This window comes from Lathamus discolor, chromosome 9 (assembly GCF_037157495.1).
Source record: "Lathamus discolor isolate bLatDis1 chromosome 9, bLatDis1.hap1, whole genome shotgun sequence".
NCBI lineage: Eukaryota > Metazoa > Chordata > Aves > Psittaciformes > Psittacidae > Lathamus > Lathamus discolor.
In genome coordinates this window covers 6,970,543-6,996,381 of record NC_088892.1, presented here as the reverse complement: position 1 = coordinate 6,996,381, position 25,839 = coordinate 6,970,543, and the positions used below count along the sequence as shown (strand labels likewise).

Genomic DNA, 25,839 nt, shown 5'->3' with positions numbered 1-25,839 from the left:
AGGGCAAAATACTAACCTGATCAACTTGCAAAAGATGAAAGACGTGGTTTGTGCTATGCACACACTGTCCAAATGTGTTACATAAGACTTAATTGATTTTTGTAATTGAGCATGGCACAATAAGCCAAACTTTCCTACATACCTATGCTGTGTAGGTGTGATGCCCTGAAGAGAAATAGAGAGATGCCGTGAGGCAGGACATCACATAGAGTATTTTTACCTTCAAAGCTGCTTCCCTCTACCCTTTTAACCTGCACAGTCTTTTTTGTTTTCCTTAAGAAGATCTTGTAATTCAATTGAGGAACATCTGTGATCATATAAACCCTAAAGATACTTAAGCTCTGATTACCATATACAAGTATTCTCTTTCCTCTTCACCGATCAGCATAAAGCAACAGCATCTTACTCGAGTCTCAGGACGCCAGTGAAAGCCAGCACTATTTTCTTAGCCAGCAAACAAATGAATCTGTTCAGCTGACAGTAAATGGGTATCATTTATTAACCACAACATGAGATATCGGATACGAAACTACTTTTTCTCCCCACAAAGACTTAAACCACTAATCCTTTCCTCTATGCAGCTTTTTTCATCACAAGATACTACAAAACTGTACAGCTGACGTGCATTTCAATGCACAGTTGTCTGGAGAGCAGTGAAGGGTGGATCTGCACTGCTGTCATGTATCAAGAGATTACCAACATTCAGGTAAGTGCACCGATATCTGCACATTTTTTCCCCTACATGTTTTGTTTCTGGCTTTGGAAGTGGAAATTTCCTATTCTGAATAATATCAGAAGGTTTCAGTTGCACTTAAAACAAACAAACAAAAAACCCAACACATCTTTATGCTGTTTCTTTTAGTTGGACTATAACAGGCTCCTGTTCACATCATTTTAATCCATACTTTCCACCCAAACTGAACTTACAGAATGTCATTCAAGTTTGTAATCAGTCTATTATGCTGAAGCTCAAATGTGTTTGCCTCTCACTTTAGATAAAGAATGTTTCAGATACAAACACATCACAGATGCACAAACGACTATGAATTTTCTCTGTTAACTCCTGATGACACATCTGCTCAGTAAGGATTTGCTGAGCTGCTTTTTTTAAGGTTACTTAGATGAAGCAAACACTACTTAGAAGAAGTGGAATGAGATGTTATTTAGCCAAGAACTATTAGGTTTGAGGTTATCCAAAATAGCAGATCTTTATTTACAGCTTCAGATTTCCTGTCAGAAATCTGATCAAAAATTACAGCCAGGTTTTCCTCTAGTCCCAGGAGATGTATTCATTCTTTTCACCTTTGTTTCATATGATCCCACGTCAAGTACAGAAATCATGCACTGACTCTAGTAGAGCCATGCAGCTATCTAAGAATTAACTGTGGATCTATTGCTTATAAAGGTATATTATTACTAAAGAGATTCCAATTTTTCCATCCTAAACCACTCTCCAAACGATTTTCAGAGTCAATACAGTAATAATTTTGACACCAACTCAGTACCATGCTATATAGGACATCCCCAGCTGGACTGCAGCAGGACTACCACAGGGATCTCCACTCGTAAAATGCTAAAGCAGAGCTTTTGTTTGGAAATCCTTACAGATGCAGATGTACAGGTAATAATTTTGTTTATAGGTCAACAGACAGTTCTGCTGTGTTGGGAAGTAGATTAAGATACACAAAATCCACCTCAGCTCTTAATTTTTTAAAAGGGATCACACTTTTAAGTTGCCTCCTTTAACCATTTATCCCAATCAGTGTTGCAGCATATTTTCATAAATAACTATATCCTTCAAAGGAAAAGGAAAAAAAAGACACCAAACTACTATTTAATATTTGAATTTCAAAGGGTTTGGCTTTTAATGTAAGCAATTAAGGAATTAGCATCTTATCCAGCCAAATATTGCGAGTCACCATTTTAAAAATGACATTGCTCATATATTGTTGAAATTGTCTTTAAGTGGTATAATTCCATTCAATGGAAAGAACTTAATTCTTGTTAAGTAATGTGCAGATTCAACTATCTTCATGTTATTTCATGGACTAAAAAGATCTCTTAATTGCTAAGAAACAGGATGCAGGAATAAGGTTCCATATGTCTCATATCCTGCATGCTCCGCTGCCGTTCAAGCCTTATGCATAGTGGTTCCAGACTTTAAATGAGAGGGCCAGTGTTAACAAGATGCAATCCAACTACACATGTTCAGAGACATGAATAACCACCTGAGACAAACGGCCTTGAAATTACATGCTTACGGGAAAAAAGGTAAGTTGTATATTAAAACATGCACAATCCTGCTTTATGGTCCCCAAAGTAAGGGATATAAATGTGCAAGTGCACAGAACATTTGCATCGTTCTGCCCATGATCTGCTACACTGCAATGCAAGTCTGGGCTTGAGGCAACTGTGTTTCTATGCCAAAATTGTATGGAATGCACAAAAAGGTCAAGGCAAGGAATTTATGTGTTTTGTAGTTGGAAATTACGGGAAAGAGAACTTGGCTCCTCCTGGCATTGCACAGGTGTAGTTAACTGAGAGCGTCCCATGGGTCAGGCTTTTCCAATCAAAATTCCACTTTATCAGAAGCAGTGGCCCTGGGCATGGGATTATTAGAATGGAAAAGATAGCTCAATCTGCAGAGAGAAACTCAGGGATCACCTCGCCTCTCTTTGCATCATCTTTCCATCAGTAAAGTCTAGGCTTTATCTTAGAGGACTATTATCTGAAAGAAAGATAATTAATGATGAAATATTTAATTATGCATGTGGAAAAAAAAACCCTAAAGAACATTAAGTTTCCATTTGGTTATGCTCTTCAGTGGAACAAACCCACTCAAAAATCATGGAATCATCACAGACTGGTTTGGGTTGGAAGGGACCTTAAGGCTCATCCAGTTCCAACCCCCTGGCCTTGAACACTGCCAAGGATGGGGCAGCCACAGCTTCTCTGGGCAACCTGTGCCAGCGCCTCAGCACCCTCACAGGGAAGAGCTTCTGCCTAATATCATCACAGGAAGTATCATTTGACCTCATTACATAATGAGTAAAATGTTTCAAAAGCTAAATGGGAGAGCTCATTGGTCATCCTGTCCATAAGCAAACTTGAACTCCCAAGCTTTTGAAGTGTGTATTATTATAATTATTGTAAACAGACAGCGTCCTCTAACTGTAGCAGCATATCTAGAAACACTTAAAATAGCTGTGCATCTGAATAAAGATTCATAGACTTAAAGGTGTAGGAATTATCATCAAGAGATTGCTGAGACTGTGCTATGTGTAAGAGAACCAGGCTCAGCACAGCTGCTTTAATTTGTTAAACTAACAGATGAGATATAGCAGCAGTTTTAAAATGCTGAGGCTGCCAGAGCAATATAAGTCAGCAGAAAACAGTGTTGTTCTGGAGAAGGGGGCTTCATCTTACCTGAGATTTAAATGAACATTAGGAGCTATATGCTATATGCCAAAGCACGTTATCACAAACATGTACAGTAACGTTACCATGTAGGGACTGCACAGCAATGACTCATTGCTGAAGCTATGCTATAAATACATCTTATGATATATTGACAGAAGTTACCCTATCAATGTATCCTATCCTATAAATATCTGCCAAAAAAGGGACAGGAAGACAAGAACAGGAGATGGCACAACATGAAGCAAAATGGATGATGGTTGGAATGAAGGAAATGTGAGAACACACAGTAGGAAAAAGAGAAGGAATGAAAAGAAACGATCTAGATAATTCCCAAAGATAAGCATTGGGCTGACTCTGAGCAGCTGTCAGCTCCATGGGACTGTTGATTTTTTGTGCTTTCAATGTTATGTCCGTGAAAAACACTACTCCACATTCTTGCTTCTTCTTGGGAATTAAAAACAGTAACAAATGTTACAGCATCCAAATTAAGGAATGAATTTTTCCTTTTGACCAAAATAAATACCTAAGAAATCCTCCAGGATTAGTGGCAGCTCATGAAAAAGAGTGTCCCAACAACAGCTTTCCAAACCAACACATTCAGCTTTGTTTGCGGGCAAAGAAGCAGTCTTTCCACGATACAGCATGTGCTACTCAAGTAGTCATCTGTCAATGCATGGAAAGTTAAGAGAGTCTGGACAGCACAGTGGTGGGTAATGCAATACAGATGATTTCACCTTTAGGTCTCCAGTTCAAAAATATTCAGCCCAAAAAGTGTCATCACCTGATAGTTTTTACTACTTCTATTTAGAGTACAAAATTTCCCAGAGGGCCAAACCAAGATCAAGACTTTCTCTCTGCTCCCTCCCTCCTTGTGCTAGGCATTGTGTCAATATGAAGGAACAGACCCTTCTCTACAGATCCCAGATTGTAAACAGACTACAGATACAAAGGAAAAAAGCACAGGAGTCTAAACCACGCTGTTGAAATTCAGTGAGTCAGACATAAAAGGATTCTGATCCTGAGCTGATGACATTCTTACTTGTGCTATTTTTGTGTTGGGATAGCTTCTCCCCCTCCGCTCCCCGAAAGCAAAACGCACACATGTGCGGCATGATCTGAGGTTCAGGATGCATCAGCCATACCGGACAAGTGCACAGTATTCATTTAGCCCATGTGGAATAGTGTGGGTACCTCCCAGGAGCGCTGGGCTCACTGTGTGTAGGCTGTAGAGATGACCTGTGTGCAGACTGTAGAGATGATCTGTGTGCATGGGGAATGCACCCAGGACTCCCAGACATCCAGCAACCTAGACTGAGCCACCACTTGGAGTGCCTGGAAATCCTAGGCAAAGGTTTAAAGAACCCCAAAGCTCATTTTCGCCTAGACAAAGTATCCATATCCAATATAAAACAGTGAGAAAGGAGCCTTTCTTAATGACTTGATTAAAAGGAGCACATACCTCTGCTCCCACTCTGCTCTCCTAATAACAGACATATGATTAAAATTATATATAACATCAGTAAGTAAACCTTTGCATGAATTCTGCTCTAACTCTAGAGATGACCTTCCCAGGTTAAGCTGGCAGGTTGGGCAGGAATCCTGCTGGAGCGTAGATCATAGTATCCACAAAGCACTTCTCCTGGCTGCCAAGCTCATTCATTCTAGACAATTACACCCTTTTCTCAGTAAAACAATAATTTTAGGAGTATTAGAAAAAAAGGAAAGCCTCAAAAATGAGGGAACCCATCCAGAATAAAGCATCAACAACATCAAAAAGCTCTGGGTTATCTCTTTATACATAACTCGCCATATTACATCTCGATGTTATCAACTGCCTCATCTCACCATTCTGCAATAAAAACCAGTAATTCTCTCACTACGATTCTATTTCTACTGTAAATCTTTTCAATTCTGACATCTTCACTGGGGACTAAACATGTGACCTTATCTAACTTAAATCTGGTATTAATTTTAACAAGAAAAAAAGTGGTTTATGAAATTCAGGAGCTTAGGGTAACTGGGGGGGATATAGGTCTGCCTCAGGGGGGAGCATATGGGTTTAATTTTCCCTGTATTTTATGCCAAATTCTGAGGACTACAGTAATGTTTTGCTATAGGGCGGCACAAAACTGTAATTCCAAATCTCGCCTAGAAGAATCAGGGTTCTGAATGCTGCACTGGGCAAGAGAAATTCAGAACAGTTGAACGACAATTGCAAAACCTTCCATAGGCTTGATTTGTTTACAAGCTTTTTCATGTAACTTGCAGAACCTTTAGAAAAGGTAACTGCCCTTCTGTTTGAAGAACGTGCCCGTATTATGAAATATAGATAAAGTCCACTTCTGCTTCCAGTTATGCTGTTGAAGTGTGAAACGAAGTTCAAGAATTTAAGCTGCTATGACTGTAAGTCTAAAAATTGATCCTTTATTGGACCTTTGAGATAATTTGTCAAAAAACTTTGATTCATCAACAGGAAATTTCTGCACTTCGAAAGGGAGGATTCCCTCATCCTAAACATCTTATCTTTCTAACCATACAGTTTTCTCTCTTCTTTACACAACTGTTAACATGCCATTTGTGGTTTTGATGACTGCCCCGCTAAGCACCAAACCAATACTTCCATAGACTTTACTAAATCATGCCCATGTGAACAATGTACCCCTCTGTATGTGCACACTGGCATTTTTTGGTGTTCTCCATTTGCATCAAGTTTATCAACACTGATGACAACAAAAGGTGAAGTTCACCTGGTGAGCACCACAAGTCAGAGGTATTTCAGGTCTTGGACTGAAGTACTCTGCAAGATGCATCATGTGGAGACTGAACAGAATGACCCTAACTTGTACCCTTTGTAGAACATTCACAAAAAGCCTGGATTGAAGTCAGTCTACCTGCAGTGGGCAGGATGCTGCCAAAGAGCCCAAATTCACCCAACTGTTACTTTGCTGATGGCAATGAAGTGTATCACAGGCAGATTTGGCTTAGAACATGCATCAAGGAAGACAGTAAATTCCAGAGACGGTTGTAGCGCCGCATATACAGTGGGTTATCCCTTTGTGCTCACAATGTAAGACATAAAATAACACCTCAATATAGGACAGATGACCAGAAGCAATGGACTGAGACCATATAATGGCCATTTAAACCACTGTCAAATTTGTGGGAATGAGAGAAAGAACTTTAAAATAGCAAGGTTTGCTTTGCAGGTCTTTTCATATACTTCCTTCTGTACCTCAGGTGCAACACCTAAGAAAGCCTGATGATAGGACTTAATTCTGCAGCCAGTTTCATGAGCTACCATAGAAGCAGCCATGACCACTTCTATCAGGGAGCTGAACTGTCTCGAAGAGCAAGGTTTGCTATTGGTAGGAAAAACAATGAGACCTGGAGCACAACTCCTCCCATAAAAATGTCCTGTGTCATGTCAAAGCCAAGCCAAACACTTTTTCCTACTGAAAGCAGACACATCTCAACCAATTCATGATTTATCAGAAACTCAGCTCAAAACACCAGCATAGTAACACAAAGACTTATAGAGGGAAGGACTCTTGACATGTCATCTCCCCACTGTGCCCACCAAAAAACCACCAAACAAGTGCAAGAAAGGCATCCTGCTGGACTGTTAAAGAGCTTGGAGCCAACAGTCAACACATTAGGTAACCTCATTATCCACTGCCTAGTGCCAAAGGCAAAACAGGTGTGAGGATACCAAAGCAAAAGGAAAGCACAGCCTGTTAATAGAAATCTGCAGGTTTGAGGGCATTAAAATATTTTGAAATGTTCAGAGAAAAGCCTCACAATGGAGCAGGAGCAGGCTTTTAGAAATGGAACTTGTAGAAACAAAATGTGAATTGCTGGAAAGATGAATTATCTGTAAGACACAGCTTGTTCTTCCCCTTTTTGGGTTCAGATTATTAATACGAAGACTTAAGGGCTTCAGTTTCATTTTGTTCCTCCAGTGAGGAACAGGAAAGAACAGTCACTATCTTTGGTGTGTCACCTTAAGTTTATCATTACAGCAAATGGAACACTATTGCATTTTTTCATCTCCATAAATAAGACTGTTCAGCAGGAGAGCTCCTATCATAATTGCCACTTTACCCCTTCAGCTTCCGCTAGTCCACCATTTCCAGTTCAGTTCTGGAAATAACTGCCATTGGAAATAACTACTAACCAGTAGCAAAGCCTGGTGAAGTGAGTGAAATTACACAGCTGCAGAGTCAAAGTGAGAATCAAACCTTTTTCTTGAGCAACCACTACAATCAGATCCTGGAATCCATATCTGGTGTATTGTATCTGGGCAAGCTAATAAAGAGTAGCAGAGTTCCAAAAGTCAGGGGTTTACAGCATCACTTTGATTCTCCAACACATTTTCTCAAATACCAACTGTCAGAATTCAGCTGAGTTTGGTTTTGTGCATTCCCTCAGTCCCCACACATGAATTACACAATGCCCTTCTACTTACTACAAGGTACATAAACACCTGAATGTAGTTTTTAATGAGCAACATTCTCACGAGACTGAGAGCCTCAGATTTTTGTTATTAATAACGACTTTCAAGAAAAAGACATCAGGTTCCAGAATTGCCATGTAAAAATACTCCAGTTTTGTACTCAAAGCACACCTTATTTTCAACAAAATTTACTTCCACAGGCCACCTGCAGATGCTGCAAAACACGCTGATGGAATCGCAGTTTCAGAGGACACCTGATGTTCAGAGCTTGTAGTACGAAGACCACATATGGGTTTTATTTGTACATTTATTTGAGTGAAGCCATAGGATTTGCAGACTGGACTTCTACTGGAGGGAATGATTGTATATGAAGCACGACATATGCTATACCATTGAGAGTCAAAAATCTTGTGAGAATTATTTACTAGCACTTTAAATACTTTTTCACATTCGCAACACAACAATCCTGTCTAATCAGTCTTTAGCCACCATGGTAAACTGGTTGGCAAGTAGATACATACAGAAAGTGAAGGACAAAAGGGGAAGGGGGGAAAGAGGCCAGCTCTAACTGTTCAGACCAAAAGCCCATCTACCCCAGTACAGACCGGATGCTAACTGATGGGCAAGGGAAGAAACAAACAGGAATGGGACCAGCAAGCGTGTGAATGATTAGCAGTGAATGGCAGAAGTTCTCAGTGTAACAGCTGGTATTTAAACCAAGGACTCAGTCTTTCCAGTGCTCACTTTCCAATAGATCACAAGCTCCTGAATCATTTCATGAGCACGGTGTGGGTTGTGCAGTCCGTGTCATCTCTGTGCTCTGACTATCTCAGCGATCACAGGGCTGGATGGACAATATCCTGCTTAGTTAAAATAACAAGGAAGATGTTTCGGCATGCAGACTCCCAGGTTAAACTGGGAAGCTCTAGGGCAGGAAACTGCTCGCCACACACTTGCTCTTTTATACATGCACATATGCCCTTTTCAAATAGGTCTAGAGCTTTCCAAAACCTCATAGAAAACTGTTTCCCCCTTGGAAAAATTCCAGATTTAATATGCTTGGTTCATCTGCTGCTGTTCCTTATATCAGAAATGGATTTACACTGTGCTTCCTACAATCCAGAATACAGAAGTCTAACATATTACTTGTTAGCTTTCTGCAGGAGTGTGGTTTAGTGTTTTAAAGGGAAAACTCAGAACAAGGAAGCCTGGCTCCTGACTGCAGCCATGTCTCTGATTGCCATGGATAGGTTTCTTGGGATTGTTTGCTGAAGTCATTTAGAAACACATTTTGCACATTCTTTCCTTGCCTGTGAAAAACGTGAAAAATAATGATTTTGGAAGCGACATTACCTACTTCTAAAGGCTTAAATTCACTGGTGGAAAAGGCTGTTGCAGCACAAAGTGAGTTCCTTTTGGTCACATTATTGAGCTGTGCTGGGCTTCTTACACAACCATTTGTGAAAAGCTTGGAAGGAAATACTCTGAGCTTGTGATTCCTGACTGTGGCTCTCCCCATGGAACTATTCCCAGCAGGTATGTCTGCTATTTAACAGGCAAGCAACACAATTTCATTTAGCATTTAACAAGAACAAAGTTTCCTACACTTTTTCCACCCTTCCACTATCAATCTGCTCTGGCACAAGCCTACGTGTCATTATTTCCACGGAGTCATGCAGACTGCTTTATTGAAAAGAATCTTTCCAGAAGCTTTTGTTGAAACATCACTTTGAAGACTGTCTACATACAACTGAAATGCCACACTTGCCTTTTTTTAGCTGTCACTGTATTTCTCCCAGCTTTTAAGAACTCCTGAACATTCTTCCAATTAAAACTCTTTGCATCCAATCTGGGTCAATCCAAAAAAGTGACAACGATAGAGTGTTAAGAAACATCTCAAGCATGTTCTGCTTTTCCAGTGATGTTAACCTTCATTTTAGAGTTTCAGAACCGCTCCTTCAGAAGCCACAAAATCGTGAAAGAAGAAAAGACAAGACAGCACTGCTTTTGACTGAGGAAAGAAGAAGAATCTCTGTGTACTCAGCTCTTTCACATGGATTTAGTGTAATAAATCAACAACCCCTGTTATCCCTCATGCACAAATAGTGGAGAGATTGTAACAGATTAAAGGACAACTTTGAAAGGGACCATCAAATACAGTGCAGGCAGTGATATCATGAAAGCATGGCAATACTCATGGCTCGTGACATCCTGGCAACCTCCATGCTAGGTAACGTTAGCTAAACCCAAGCTGGAGCTTAGAGTCACTTAGGAGGAAGTTCTATTGAAACTTCTGTGATGTTTATCTTGACTGGCTGTTGTGCTGAAATCGGTTTATAAGAGTCTGATATTTCTCTGCAGATCACCATACTTTTCCAGCACAAACCCCCAAGTATAAATCATGTACTTGCTAAAATGCATAGATTGGCATGTTATCTCATGTAAGGGCAAGGTACCAAGATGTCAGTTGTAGACATGAGGTATTTTTGGTTAGGCAAATTGCACCGATTTTTTCTTTATATAATGCTTCTGTAGGATATTCAGCATTTTCCCCTCCTCTGATAAAAGATACAGACTGATAACTCACGATGTGCATAATGTTCTCCACTTATATATTTCAAAATGCAGATAATTATCACCAATTTAATAATGAAAATCTTGATACAAAGTTCTCTTTTTTCTCATTCCAGCACTAGAACGTGGAACAAATCTTGGGAGTCTCAATGCATAGTTCAATTCACTCTCCAAATAATTTACATCCCATTATAAAATAATTAGACTGGCTCAGACTACAGAATAACCTTAATGAAAGTTCAGGAATTTTGGGTCCTAGGATGTGTACCAGCCTCCCACGCCTGCTCAAAACAAATCTTAACATCAGCAGTTCAGTCAACACTGAAACTAGAAAATTCTGTTCTCCTTCAGCCCTCTTCCCTCCACCACACTAATCTCAGCATTTATTTTCTCTGAGATAGTCCATGTGTCAGCATCCCCTTTCCTTCCTTCCCACACTCACGTCTCCCAGCTCCCAGCCATGCTGCTTTCCTATCTGTCTGGATAACAGGGAGCAGGTACAACATTTATACTGGCTGATCAGCCAGTAATTGTGAGCCAGCTACTTGGAAAGATAATGCCTCAGAGTGGGTAACATTTGAATTCTGCCTACATGTCTGTAAGCTCACACATCTTGTCCTTTATTCAACTCTTCTTTCCCACAAAGCTTACAGAAACTTAATTCCCTTGAGGTACCAAGCTGAAAGAGAATATATGGCAGGGGGGTTGGAACTAGATGGTCCTTTCCAACCCTAACTATTCTATGATTTTATATGATATCATCCTGTCTAGAGACAGGGGTGGAGGGAGATAGGAAAACCGTCCTCTGATACACCACTGGGCTGCTGGAAAAAGGAGGAGTATTCAGTGAGTAAGACAAGAAGAAAGAGGAATTTCATCACAAAATATTCAGATTAGACATGTAAGAAATGATCCAACAGTTCCAGCTTAATTAACTGAATTGCCAATAGAAGGTTGGAATGGTATCATGGGGCTTTCAAGAACAGGTGAGTTGAAAGTGCTGGAAGGAAACCAGGTGTAGGTTCTGCTTACTTGGTGGGCAAGATGCCCTAAGAACCCACCCATCCGTATTTTCTGAAATGCAGTTGGCATTAGGAGAACAGGATACACAGAAAAGCAGAGTATAAAACTACCACCAGACAGCATGAATGTATCTACAACAATCGTCAGTGAGCCAAACAAAATGAACCAAACCCTGTCATCATCTCTGGTGGACTGTGAATTCAAGCATAAAGGGGGAAAAAAAGTTATAAGAACACAGAGCTCACTACAGGGATTCTCAGGGGTTCAACATCTTTAGCTCTGACCCCAAATTAAAAGGTTAAAACCCTAAAGCTGATGGTAAGAAAACAGTCAATTATAAATAGGTCCTGAAAATCAGTTTGGTTCATGTCTTACATTCTTTATTCAGAACTTAATTCATCATTGTCCTATCTTACCCCAAGGCATTAAATATTTAGGCAGGGATTTCATTTGTCAGCTCGCTAGTACTGTTTTTTCTGCCCACTTGGATAAAAAACATTAAATGAATCACTTTCCCTTTAAGAGCTACATGGCTTTGCCAGCTTAACCAACATGAAGCTCTTCCAAAGAGGTTTCTTGCTCATCAGAGCAAGGAACGAAATACTTTAAAACCCCAAACTTCAAAATCCCAGATGGTCCTGAAGTCCTTTTGAAATAAACTGCATGAGTTTACAGGCAAATCTGCCCAAGAAAAGCTCCTGATGGAGGCTGAAAACTATAAATGCTCTCGAGTTTATTAAAAAATGATTTGACACCAGCACAGACCATTTCAATTTTTCCCCCTCACACTGCACAACTAGACACACTCCTCAAAATACTTGCTTTCAGCAAAGTGACAGCAGCCCCTCAAGAAGTGCTATGCAAGAGCCAGCATTGGAGTGGGTTTTTTTTGCTATATTTCATATTATATTGTCTGTTGAATAAAATGCTTTAAAAACATTAATGTAATATAGAATTTCAGACTCTTAATCATTTTGACAGGTTTCCTGAAACTCTTCAGAGCAACATTTGAGTAAAACCCCCCTGAAATACACAGCAGAAAGAGGTGCACGACTGGAGGAAGGGGAGAGAAGGGCTGGAAAGGTCCCTGCTCTCAAACACATGCATTCATTAGAAGAGAAAAACGCCTCGAAATCTGGCACGAAGCAGAGTGTTTAAAATGAAGGCTGCCTGAGGGGAGAGCCCTGAGTTGCACTCTTACAACTGGGTGGATATCATGTGACCCTTAACAAGAATTACGTACCAGGTAAAAAATCCCTCCGTAAGAAGCCACACCACCGGACAGTGCTGGGCACAGCTTCATAGACAGAACTGACCCAGGGGAGATGGAGATGAGATCTTCGGAAGAAATTCCTTACTATGAGGGTGCTGAGGCGCTGGCACAGGGTGCCCAGAGAAGCTGTGGCTGCCCCATCCCTGGCAGTGCTCAAGGCCAGGTTGGATGGGGCTTGGAGCAACCTGCTCTAGTAGAAGGACTTCCTGCCCATGGCAGGAGGTTGGAACTGGATGAGCTTTAAGGTCCGTTCCAACCCCCAAACCATTGTATGATTCTACGAATGCTGGTTATTTTACACCTTAACTCTGGTTTTCAACATATGCCTTCATCCCAATATACACATTAACTTTTAAACCTACATTCAAGTTGCCTTCATCTTGTATCTTAGCTCTCTGAAAGGACTACTTAATCATTTAAATGCCAGAGTCCACGTGCCAATTTATGTGCTCTCATCTGAAAATCAAACCCACAGCTGAAACACTGCAATGGACTCAATGTGTATTTGCTTTTCTAAACCACAATTATTCAAAAAATACTTTGGAACCAAAACAAAACAGCCTTCATTCACACTACAGAAAGTTCTTATATTGGCCTGAAGCCTTCAGTATTCGTTGTCCCCCATAACACATGGGTAGCTAATTTCAAATACCTATAAATAAACCACAATCTTTCATGCAAGGATCTATTCTAGTTCAAGTGCTCTAACAGGGGACATACATGTCGCTGTCAAATGGAAGTGCTTTATATGTTTTTGTTCTAGATACTTTGGAGAGGGTTTGGATGTAAAGAACCTCAAGTAGTGCTTTTTAAAACATTACAGTTAGAAAAATAAACTGCAAGTTGAAAATGCACTTTATAATTATACATCGCAATGACGTCAATATCATTCAGATGGAAACTAGTCTCTACCAAACTACCAAAAGGTTAATGAGCCACCTTTGCCCATTTTTCTTTTAATTTATGATAGAAATGAATATTCTGTATGAGCTGCTTCCCCAAGAACACTCAGCTCCAGTTCAGCATCTGGAGGCTGAAGCAGTGTTGCTTTTGCCCGTTTTCACAGCTGTAGCTGACTAGCAAGAGAAGGTCAAATGATTAACCTGAGGTCACCGAGTGAGTCAGTGCAACAGGATTACAATCATTAACACTCCTGGCTGTCAGTCTCAGCCCTTGTTCTTCTACTACCAAATACACAGCCTTTACCGGCCTCAGCATAAAAAAATGATGGACTAGTTAAGGCCAGGCAGAGAGAGAAAGAGCAATTTTCCCTGTACACAGCGATGTCAATCCACTCACTCTTAATCCGTAACCACTCTTCAATTCCAGCACAGCTCTGCCAATACATCTCTCTTCCTGTCTGTCAAACGCTGGTCTTCCTTCCCTGGGCCCCTGTTGAACAGCGACTGCCTGCGGAGCCAGATGGAGAGGTGGCTCTGGAACCAGACAATGAACTGGAAAATTCAACACCAGCTTTCACCTGTGTCCAGCAGTTCACTGACAGCACAGAGAGCAAACAGAGGCTGATCAGGGTGATGCAAATACAAGCCTCATACCTGGGCTGTGTACACTAATGCTAAAGAGCATTCTGTCACATGGCACTTTGGGAGCAGTTAAAAGGCCATTAATTAAGCCACAAAGTAAACCAGTCACTACCAATTAGCACCAGTGCTGTAGTATATGCAAGCCAAACCAAAAAGAGATGTTGTATTCATATCCTGCACTGCACAGCAATACCTGACTGTGAATACCCACATATGCTATAGCTAGAATGACAAATAACTTCATATAAAGGTTGCTTCCTCAGTAGAGATTACAGCAATTCCAGATTAAGTTTCTGACAAACTTAGTTTCTTAAGTAAAATTTTAAGTCATAAATACATCACTGACCACAGTGCCCTTTGATCCCTACCAGAGAGCTATAACCAAGTCGGCATCATCTTTCATCAAAATAGGGTTGCAGAGGCTTTGCTCATGAAGACCACCGACAATGTATCTGCACTGCTCTGGATCCATGGCTGTTGGTGACCATGACCTGCAGACTGCTCACTATTATCTATGTGTGACCAAAGGCAAGGTTCACAGTACTCTGAATCCAAAGTCATATGAAAAATGTTCTCCTCATAACCCAGTTTTCTATTTCCAAGAGGCCTGGACAGTCTTTGAATTGTCTAGTGGAAGGTGTTCCACTTCCATTCTATGCTTCTTTTGTCATGATCTTATGGATCTTTTGTCAGATTTATGAGCACTTTGCTGAAACAGAACTCTGAAGCATCTGTGAGTCACCTACTGATGTTTTGTAATATCGTTAATCAATCATAACTGATACACTAGACCTCCTCTATGAAAACTACAATCAGTTGCACCGCATTGATTCACTGCCAAAATCCTTCAGCTGGTATCACAAGGCAGCGGCGTGTGTCAAGCAACAGCACTGCACAGGATAAAGCTTTAACAGTCAACTTACTCTGTTCTTCCATCAACAGCACGGGATGATGCTGAAACATTCAAGAACTGAAAACAGATGGGAAAAAGATACCTAACTCTTGAAAGGATACCACATTTATCCTATACAAGTGCTCAATTTATTTCAGGTTTTCCTAAGGACATTACAGGTAGAGAACAAAACGTTCCTGCATAGATGTGAATATAGGAATTTTCTCATTATAACTGATACATATATTAACAGTTATTAATTACACACAGTAGTGCTATGCAGCTATTGTTAATTGGGTTTGATGCTGGGATGAGGGGTGAGAGACAGAGCAAACTCAAAACTACGTATATGGCATCAGTGGGTAACTTCTGAAGTTACGAGATAAGCTTAGGATGGATGGTGAGACTGGACTGCACTGAAAGGAAAATAAAAGCAATTCTTTGAGCCTTCTACACACAGACTGACCCTCTTGTTTTTCTCTGCCAGGCAGCTTGACACACTAAGCAGTGTCTGCATTTTTAAGTATCATCACTCAAAATCCTGGATGGGTATAAGTAGCAAAGTGAGAAAGATTCAGGTCAGAAGAGCCAGCAGATCCACCTGTAGTGATCCCAAGGGCAAAGGCCACTGTCCCTACAGCTCTCACATATGCTGTCTCTTGAAAGTGGTACTTTCCAAAGTGACATCACCTCCATTTCTGCTGCTGCTTCAAAGAATAGTATTTCCCGAGAGGCAAGAGCTCAAACAAATGACAGCTAAGCATGTACACAACAAAATAGAACAGTAGTACTTGTATAGCACCTTTTATCCTATGGTTCTCCAATAAAAGTATCAATCATGCCTTTAATTAGCACAGTGCATAGGTCCTTATTTACAAGTCATCTGTCCCCATTACAGCCCAGGAATTGGTTACAGAATCACAGAATCCCAAGGGTTGGAAGGGACCTCAAAAGATCATCTAGTCCAACCCCCCCACAAGAGCAGGGTAACCTACAGTAAACAGAGTCTTGTAAACCAGATACGCCTGCCTCCAACTGGTGGTTTGAATTCTCCAGTTCCCAACTGAAGCAATACAGAAGACACTAGAGCTCTTAAATTTCAAACTGCACCCAGAGTGCTCAATCACATCTACAAACTCTATGTTCTGTCAGCCATCCCACTGGAGGAAAGAGAGCAAAGTACAGTCCTATAAGCAGGAGGACTGTTTCACTAAAGCAGAGACATGACTATCCAACTCTTAATCAGCACTGGATCAAAGAAACACTCCCAGGAACTGACCTATTCCCATCTAACAGAGCACATAAACAAAGCCCTTAAGTCTTAAAGAGTATTTACATTAGGAGAATCCTAAATCAAATGCTTAGATGGCAGTGAAAGACAGGTGTACATCTGTAATAACAGAGGGTTTTTACAGAAGGAAAGCCAGAAGGTTTCTATAAGCTGTACAAGAAGTAGACATTTCAACTGCTGCCATGGTGTAGCAGTAACATAGCCCACTGCCACACCAGGTACCCCATGCTCAGTCAGTTCAGTCTTCCGTTGGAGGAAGGATGGGGCTGAGCCCTTCTCACTTGCCATGGAGAGCAACCAGAGCAGGAGCAAACACCTTGCATCTCTCTGCTGTAACTAATTTGGACATATGGAAGGAGGCAGAGATGCCTGTGTTCTTTTTGGCCTAGGAAATACCATCTGCAGCTGTGAAATTCACATGAGCACCGAGTTGGTAAAGAAAACAGATGGCAAACAGAAGCAAATGGTTAAAATGTTCCCTCCACTGCAACACATGTGAAATCCCTTATTCCAATGGGCTGCAATAAACCTACGACTGTCAGGGCACATAGAATGTGCTGAAGAATTTTTCTTCACAGGGAAATAAATCTGATTTTTATCTAAGCTGGCAGTAAACAGGGTCAAATATTTAACTGTTTCTGTGGCAACTTCCTGCTTTTTAGTTTGGTTTTTTATAATGCCAAAGTCAAAACAGATCACAAGGGTGTGAGCAAGGGTGAAGAGGGTCCACAGCAAACACCAACTGTCAAATGAGGGAAGTAAACGTTTTTTGTGAAGAGCAAACTGTGGTGCCAGCCAGAGGAACTCAGCTTCACCAACACTGGATTTATTGTGCAGGGCTTAGTCAACTGATTTATATGGATTACACCACATTTTCCCTCCTTGTAGCTTGCCTTGATAACCAAAAAATCTTTTTGTAATTTACATTAATAGCTGTGCAACATTGTGGAAAATATTAAGAGAGACCTTTATATTTCTGGCACCTCTTGCTGCAGAGGACTGCACACAATCAGCGCTCTTTTGAACTGTTCCAAAGGGTTTGGCAAGAATTTGAGGTACACCCAAAATGTCATGAAAGACCCTGTACTGAAGCCTCAAAAGCTGGTCAGTAAATGTCCAGGTCAAGAGTTTTCTTAGGCCCAAGGCCGCAGCACGCTTCTGCCAGCAAGAAAAAACATTCCACATATGAATCACTTCCATTATCTTAACTCAGTGGCTTTTAGTAGTAATTATATACATTATCAATGTTATTTGGACAGTCAGTGCATCCCAAATCGGGGAATACTTTCAGACCATAAAAGGATGTCACCACAGAAGATTTCAGAATGAAATCACTTAAGGACTAGGCTGTCTCAGCACATGTTGCTGCCTCAGCTGCACAAGCGAAACAAAGCACAGCAAAGTGCAATATAGTAACCGAAGAATGGGATTTGGAAAAGCATGAGGTTTCGATCATAAACTACTGTTCTCACCTTGGACAAGAATTATTTTGCTTTCCTGTTTACATTTTCTTACCAATAAAAACCCTCCTATCTCAGAGCAGGGTTGAGTGACTGAAAGGAAAAAAAGGGATATTTTATAAATGCAAAACCCTTATGGAAGTCACATGGATGCACCATGTAGTGCAGGTAGCGTTCTGTAACAAACTCACAGCTTAACGTAGCAAGAACTACCATAAAATTGCCATCAAGACTGGTATGCTGGAAAGAGAACTAGAAAGAAAAAAACACCACCAAACTGAAAGAACATTAATAAAAGCCAAAAGGTTTGGATGCATTTTACCTGCCAGTTCCTAAAATGGTACCTAAGTCCCACCCATCCAAATAAAAGCATAAAATGTAGGATGAAATACATGATGGGCAAGAATAGGAAGTGTGTGAAGCTCAACTCATGGCCCCAAATTCCAGCTGAACTGAAGGAAAGCTTTATCCAAAGCTTCCCACCAGGATTATGTTGCTTTATCTCTTCAGTAAATGTAAGTATCTTGCTTTTCTTCCACTTTTTTTGTGCCTTCTTTGTGAGTCTTGGGAACACCTGAATTCAAACAGGATCTGTGCTGGTCTTGGGCACTTCGATAACTTTTGGTATCTATCTACCTGCATACTGTATATTTGGAGATATGTAACGAATTGTAAAGATACATTTTACTCCCCTTTTTTTCACTAGTACAAGAGAATGTAAACACAACTAACGTAAAATGCACCAAGAGGTACTCAGCAACATGCTGGTCCACAGAAGAATGGGTTGTTTCCCATGGGATTCCCAGACTAGTGAGAGGGCTTTGGAGCACTGGCTCAGTTTCCTAAAGAAAATTAATTGCGAAGTGCCACTAAGAAACATCTTTCAGATGGCTTTTCAAGCTGTCAGTCCCCATATAAGCAGAAGACCAATATCTGGCCGAAGAGCAGTAGGGCTCCTCCACACTTTGCCAGGGCTGTTCATCCAACACAAGGAGGATGAGGTAGAACCCAAAGCAAGTATTTGCTTCCACTAAGTTATCAGGCCTATGTGCTACAAGAAGCCAAACTTTCTGATTTAAGAACATAAAATTTAAGCTTTCCTTGTTAAGATAAAGCCAAATCTTATTCCAAAGATATGCAAGACCTATAGCAGGGCCAGAAATCAGTAGAAATCCAGTAGAAAGCCAGGGACACCTAAAATTTCCCTATATACATATTTCTTTTTACATGCAGCAAGTGTATCATCCCAGAAGAGCTCCTTTCAAACACTTTGAAACTAGCTGGATACATGGTATCTGGATAACATACTTTTCGAGCATAATGAGGAACAAATCAGACTTTTTCAGACTGACCCAGAAAGGAGAAAAATCTCAAACAAAAACCCCAGTCCTTAGTAGATTAGAGGGATCTCTTTCCCACATACTGAATATTAGGCAGGAGTAATCAGGCAGGAGAATAAACTTACATGTTTAACATGAAGCCACAGGTACCAGTTGCCACCATGAAGTGTACCAGTGGTCAGATCTGTTAACTATATACATCAGATAAAAGTTGTGATGAATTAGCACCAGCACTGAATTTTCTCTTGTTCCTGCAGTTCTGCATCATTGGGATTCCAGGAATTAGTTAAAATCTAACAATATATGAACAGGATTGACTTCCAGATTGTGGATCTATTACAATACCATTTACTGTTAACATCTGGATCAGTCCAGCTTCAAAATCCACCCAAGCCTGAGCTAATTCCACATTTAATCATATTAATTCCAGCCTCAACAGTGACAATACATAAAGCTTGTCCACATGCTGAACAAGAAGGAGGAAAGGCAGAAATTTCTCTCTTAAAATAAAATACCAGTGATTAATAAATCACATGTTTATATCTCCTTGGAAGAATACTTCTAATACAAAGCAATTCCAGCTAGAGCATTCCATGCCAAATCAAATACTCATATGAAAAGACAATTTCTGCCAGGTCCTAGGTCCAAAAAAACTTTATAAATTGGAAAAGTGAAAGCATTTGCCCTCTTTCCATGAAAACCCGGAGAGGTGGGCACCAAGAAACAGAATGTTCCTACTCATCTCCAGTAACAGAGTGACAGAGCACTGGAACAGGTTGCCCAGGGGGGTTGTGGAGTCTCCTACACTGGAGATATTCAAGGCCCGCCTGGACAAGTTCCTGTGTGATGTACTGTAGGTTACCCTGCTCTTGCAGGGGGGTTGGACTAGATGATCTTTTTAGGTCCCTTCCAACCCTTGGGATTCTGTGATTCTGTGATTCTGTGTGAAGAGCAATAATTTCAGAGTTATGACAAGTGATTTGATGCATTCCACTGGGGCCTGGGGGAGAAAGCAACTGCATTGTATAAGAATTCAGGTTTCTTTCCCTCCCTGTATTGTCCAACTGAAGATGCTTTCCCCCCATTACAGAGGTTTGGAAGAGCTGTCAGAGCCACAACAAAAAGGCAACAGAAGCTAATTTTATTTTATTTTACTTTTAAACCTGGATATAGTTTTCCCCTGCTCAATGGAATCGATATGATCAGCTCATAAAGCTCAATTCCAGAGACTAGCTAGTTCCAGAGAAGCAGCGAAGCACTTGCAGAAACACTTTAGTCAAAGTACTAACACAGAGCTGAATACTTCAATATCCCAATAAAACAAACAAACATTCTCCAGAAGCACTGGAACAACTTTGACTTTAAGTGCACAGACCTCCCAATTGGAAATTTAAACTAAGCAAAATGGCCAACAACAATTAAACCTCCCCCACAGCCACCACAGAAAAGCCACTCAAACCAAACCAAGCACCAGCTGAAAAGAAAACGCACCATAACTGACAGCGAGGACTTTCTGGTTTATCTCCGTTTCTCACCAACCTTACAAAATGCCAACCCATTTAATTTTTCACATAAATGAAGCTGATGATGCTAAGCACAGCCTTGACAAAGAATATGAAAAGTGTAGTGGTTTTCAATGAGTCAGATCCAGCTCCACATGCTAGAGCAGCAAAGGAGTCTGGAATACTTATGTTCTTATAATATACCTTATGCTCTTTAGATCAACTCTATCACCAAGGATAGAGTTGATCTAAAATTTTAAATCTTAAATTTTTTTTTTTTTAATTTTTAAATTTTTTAAATTTTAAATTTTAAATTTTGGGTTTCCGTTTTAAGTTCCCTACCCCCCTGCGTACTCACATGGCCATGCTTATATATGTGAATATATATTGAATACGTAATATGCTTATACATGTGAACACATACTCACAGGTATAACTGCAGCAGCAGCAGCCATTCTGAAAGAACTCTTCCGATTTTGGTGACTTGGGAAAAGATGCAAACACCTTTTTTGTTTGTTTTTTAATCAAAGAATATGATTTGACTGAAAAAGCACCTCCCAACATGCTGGTTCCAGACAGCCTTCACCAGCCATGGCAGTCTGAGGTATTCCAAAGTGTCCTCTGCTCTCCATAGACAAATCCATCAAATAACACAGCCCCAGATTGCCCATTCTTCACCTGCTGGCTTGTCCCTGCTTCTCAGTGCTCTTCTCCACCTCCCTTTCCCCCATGATGGAAACTTTGAGTTTATAATCTCCATTTTGATAACAGAAGTAGATATCAAGCTCAAAACTAAAAGCAATCCAGGTTGAACACCCAACTAGTGAAGGTTCCTGACAGAATCATCCACCCAAGACAAACCAGGCCTTTTCAGACTAAGCAATTTTGAACAGATGACACGCCAAAACAGTCAACTGAGGAACTTTAAGTATCATTTAAGTATCACTGTTTCTTTCAAAAAAGAATAGATGTTCCCTTGCCTGACTAATTTTAAGTTCTCTAGGAAACAAATGACAAAAATCCACCATGCTGTAAGTTGCACTGCATGAAACCTGAGCCACATTGAGTCAGCTCTGGCAAAATCTGTAGGAAATGCCAAGCAGTAGTTTTGTTGGAAACGCTGTTTAACAGAATTACTGAGAAAACATTGATAATGTTAATCTCTAATGGCAGAGGGCAAGGAGGCCAAAGAGTTAAGAAAATGCTATTGTTTCCTCTCCATTGTAAGCCTTTAGATTCTGCTGTGTAGAAAGCATCCCTCTAAGAGTAAAAACAACCAGCAAAGATCTGCATTTTTCCTCTGATCCTGAAAAAGCCAGCTGGAAATAACACCTGCCATAGAAAGACCATGTTACAGGTATCTCTTCTAGATGTGTTCTGCTTACCTACCTGTCCATGGTGGCCTGTGGTGCAGCAGACAGTTGAGTATTGCTTTAGCATCTGTCCAGACAGAACAACTATCATGATTAGGCTAAAGCAGGCTTTTTATCCACTCTACACAGCTGTACAGGATGACACAGGCAGAATCTAGGTGAGAAACACATGTGAAATGGCACATTTGATCAGCTCAAAGGCCCATCCAGCTGATCTCAAATAATTGTCTTAACTGGCTATCTAATGAGGAATGAAATTAAGGTAAGTATAGGACACTTCTCTACCCAGCCTCAACTTGTTTTCAGCTTCAAGTTACTAAACCTCAGTAGGTTTCTCTTTCACATGTTTGCTCTGTCTCTTCCAAAACCTCCATAATCTCCCTCCACAATGTTCCTTTGCAAGTTTTACAGGTCTGCTACCCATCATCTAAAGAATCTCCTTTTCTCCTATTTGAATGGGTCCCTATTAGCTTCACAAAATATGCCTTAGTCCTTGTATTAGGAGAGGTAATAAATACTTGAACACCTTGGTGCCACTGTTCAAATATCCACTATTTTTTGTTTCCTTCCATTTTACATGTGCAGGTAGAATTATCATTTCCCCACATGCACAATTTCACGCAGCATTTATTCACTCTGAATTGCATCAGACATTTCATCGCTGGGTCAGTCTCAAAGTCTTTCTTAAATCTGTCATAATCCGTGTTTTCTCTCTCATAACAAGTTATTATGGCACATTATCCTATACACTGTGACATAGGCTTGACATTTGAAGGACCAGTTTTATGTGGGGTGATCTGAGTATATTTTTAGGATGTTACTACAATGAATTATTCCAAAGATAATTACAGGAGGACATTCAAACCTACTTGCTATTAGAAAAACACATCCTGATACAAAATTTCCAAGAGTCCTCAGAGGTTCATTGCTCTATTTCAAAAGAAAGTCATTTGCAATTCCCCTTCCCACTGCACACACACATCTTTTTTCCTGTTCAAATAGTTGTACAGGAAGCTGTCACAGAAGGTTTTGAATCCCTGTCTCCTACCCCTGAGGCAGTCAAACCAGCATTGTAACTAAACCCAAATGGTGCTGCTGGCAGGGGCAGAAATGCCCATCTCGCCTCATGTGAGAGCCCAGCGACCAAAGCAGAGCCTCACTCACTCAGCCTTTACGCAATACCGAGACCTTCAGCTTTTATGCAAAATAGAGCAGCTTCAACGGGTGAGAAGCTGTCCTCTCACTTTTCCCATATCCCATGTATATATAACAGGGACGAACAGATGCTTTTCCTGGTTTACTTATAAGGAAGATACAAGGGTTAACAAAGCATTTTGTCCATGGTTAAACTTTTACAAGTGTACTCTCAGCATGGCTATAAGTTAAAATACAATAAGAAGATCTCAGAACACTTGGTTGATGGCTCCCAAGAGAGATCATGCAAAAAGAGCATCAGGGTTCTCATCTTGCCAGAAAGTTCTTCCATCATGCTCAACACCAGGAATTTAGGCTCCTGTTAAAAATATTGTTAGGTCTCAGTTTTACACAGCTCCTTGGTTTCAGCAGTACACAACCTATAGTTAAGCAGTTACAGTTAAGCAAACACTTTGCAACAAGACACTGTCTGTGCTTAAAGTTTACAGAGGTTGAAGGGAAGATCAGACAAGTTAACCTAAGAAATTCAGAGGGTTGTAAAGTACAATCTGTCTGAAGCAGTTCTTGAACTGCTGTTCTTGAACTCAGTTCTTGAACCAAGTAGTTCTTGAATCCTCAAGTTCTTGCCAGAATGTTTGGGAAAGCAAACCTAAAATAATATTGCAGTGTTTTTCCCTAGGCATTTGCTTTTCACTGGATGGAATAAGGCCCTATGCTATAAGGCTTTACACCTTATCCGGAGGAATTAATAATTCCAGTGTCAGCACCAAGACAGATAAACACAGGAACTCCTGTGCCAGCCTGTGCCATTTCCATCCACAAACCAGCAAAGCAGCCTGGAAGATGCTTTGGGATTCAGCTGACTGGTTGGACCAACCTGCTTTATCAGCCTGCGAGAATGAGGCTGGACAGTTGTCTGCTGGTGATTACAGAAAAGCCATGGAATGTCTAAGTTGCCTTCCCAAGCGAATCCCCATGGTTCTGTGCTTTACAAGACAAGCCAGTTCTTCATATCTAACTTTCCCCAGTGGGATAAGCATTCACCTTTATTCTAAAGCAGTTGTGCATTAAAACAGAAGAAGGTTGCAATCATAACACATCATCTTTCCTCTGCAGTTATGAAAGCAGGCGGGTGTCTTTTCTCCCTGTGTTATTCTGGATTCTTCTATAACAGCTCTGAAAATGTAAAGCCATCTGGTAGCAGCTGTGTCTTGACTGCACACCTGTGCTTGAGCTCAAGTGGGGGAAAGTTCAATAGGGATTAGACTGTAGGTGCCAGAACGTCTCATTCCCCACCACTTCCCCCTTTACTGGTTTGTGCTTTACTCAGAAGGCACAGATTAGAAAGACAAAGCAATTTCTGGAGAGCACAAAGCCCTCGCTGCTAAGCACACAGCAAAAGTTTCCATGAATCTCTGTTGATCCTGGACCTGCACTTGCAAAGCTATATTGATTCAGGACAAAAATAGGCCTTTGGCTGGGCACCGTGGCTTTCCATAGATATCGACTCATCAGCAAGCCAAAGCAAACTGTACTAACAGTGAAAAAACACCATTCTGAGCAACTAGACAATACCAAGCTTGGTAATGTCTGCAGCTGCAGGGACCATAGAGTCAAGTGTAATTAGAGAGTACTCTCAGGACAGTATCTCTGATTATTTCCTTATCTACCCTTTCTTTTCAATTCAAGAAAATAAGACACACAAAGAAGAACCCACCAAACTGCCGAAGTTCAGAACAGGACAAGTTAAATAGGTCACTAATGATTCTTTGGTATAATGTGGCACCACTTCACTGCTGCTGATTCACCCACTTCAGTTGTCCTTGCAAGGACGAACACTCCTGATGTACCCTCTGGAGTTAAGCAGTTTAAAATATGGATCTCCCCCATGCTTGAATCTTATTACACTAGGGCTTCTTGCCATAATCTAGCACTGGCTTTATGCCATTGACTTTAACTGAAATCCTTTCCCAGAGCAGCTCTCATGTTGTTCCAACCTCTTCTTTATCAATGTGATGCCCTGCAGTTTCTCCTCCAACTCAGTGCTCACCCAGTGCCCTAGCATGGTTCTAAGAATGCTGTGGTGTTAAAGGTAGTACCATTAGAATTAAAAATAAATCTCCTGCTATCTGCAGATAATAATTACTGACCCCATGGCATTCTTTGCTCCATCCATCTTATCACCTCCACCACCATCAGTAAAGCTTTGAAATAAGCAGTATTCTCCTCAATAGCAAACTGCAGAAGCAGAGCAAACCCCCAGGTCTATAAATGTGAAAGCCTCACACCATTTCGGGTTAGGTAACTTTTCCCCTTTCATGGCATCTTTGATTCTTGCAGTTAAAAGTTGGGCAGTTTTCATGAGTGTTCAACAGCTGCCACAAAGCGCCGTGGGATTTTTCAGCATTAAACAATCTGTGCTAGATACGATTTCCTTCTAACCCCCTGTCTCTTTATTAATCCATCAAAATGAAGCAACACAATATCTAATCTAAGTTTAGCTGCTCTCAGAATCCTCTGCAAGACATTAGTCACACTT

The 25,839-nt window shown here is 40.7% G+C and overlaps 1 long non-coding RNA gene across 2 annotated transcripts in view; it reads right to left on the bottom strand.

Annotated features, from left to right (window-relative positions):
• Positions 1-25,839, bottom strand: part of LOC136019597 (uncharacterized) — a 56,341-nt gene that overhangs the window by 14,849 nt on the left and 15,653 nt on the right. The window contains exon 1 of one of the 2 annotated variants that reach the window (XR_010614970.1): positions 22,162-22,220. The exons of the other annotated variant lie outside the window; for it this stretch is intronic. This is a non-coding gene — a long non-coding RNA (uncharacterized LOC136019597). Of the gene's footprint in view, positions 1-22,161; positions 22,221-25,839 lie in introns of those variants that run through there. 2 annotated transcript variants of the gene reach the window in all.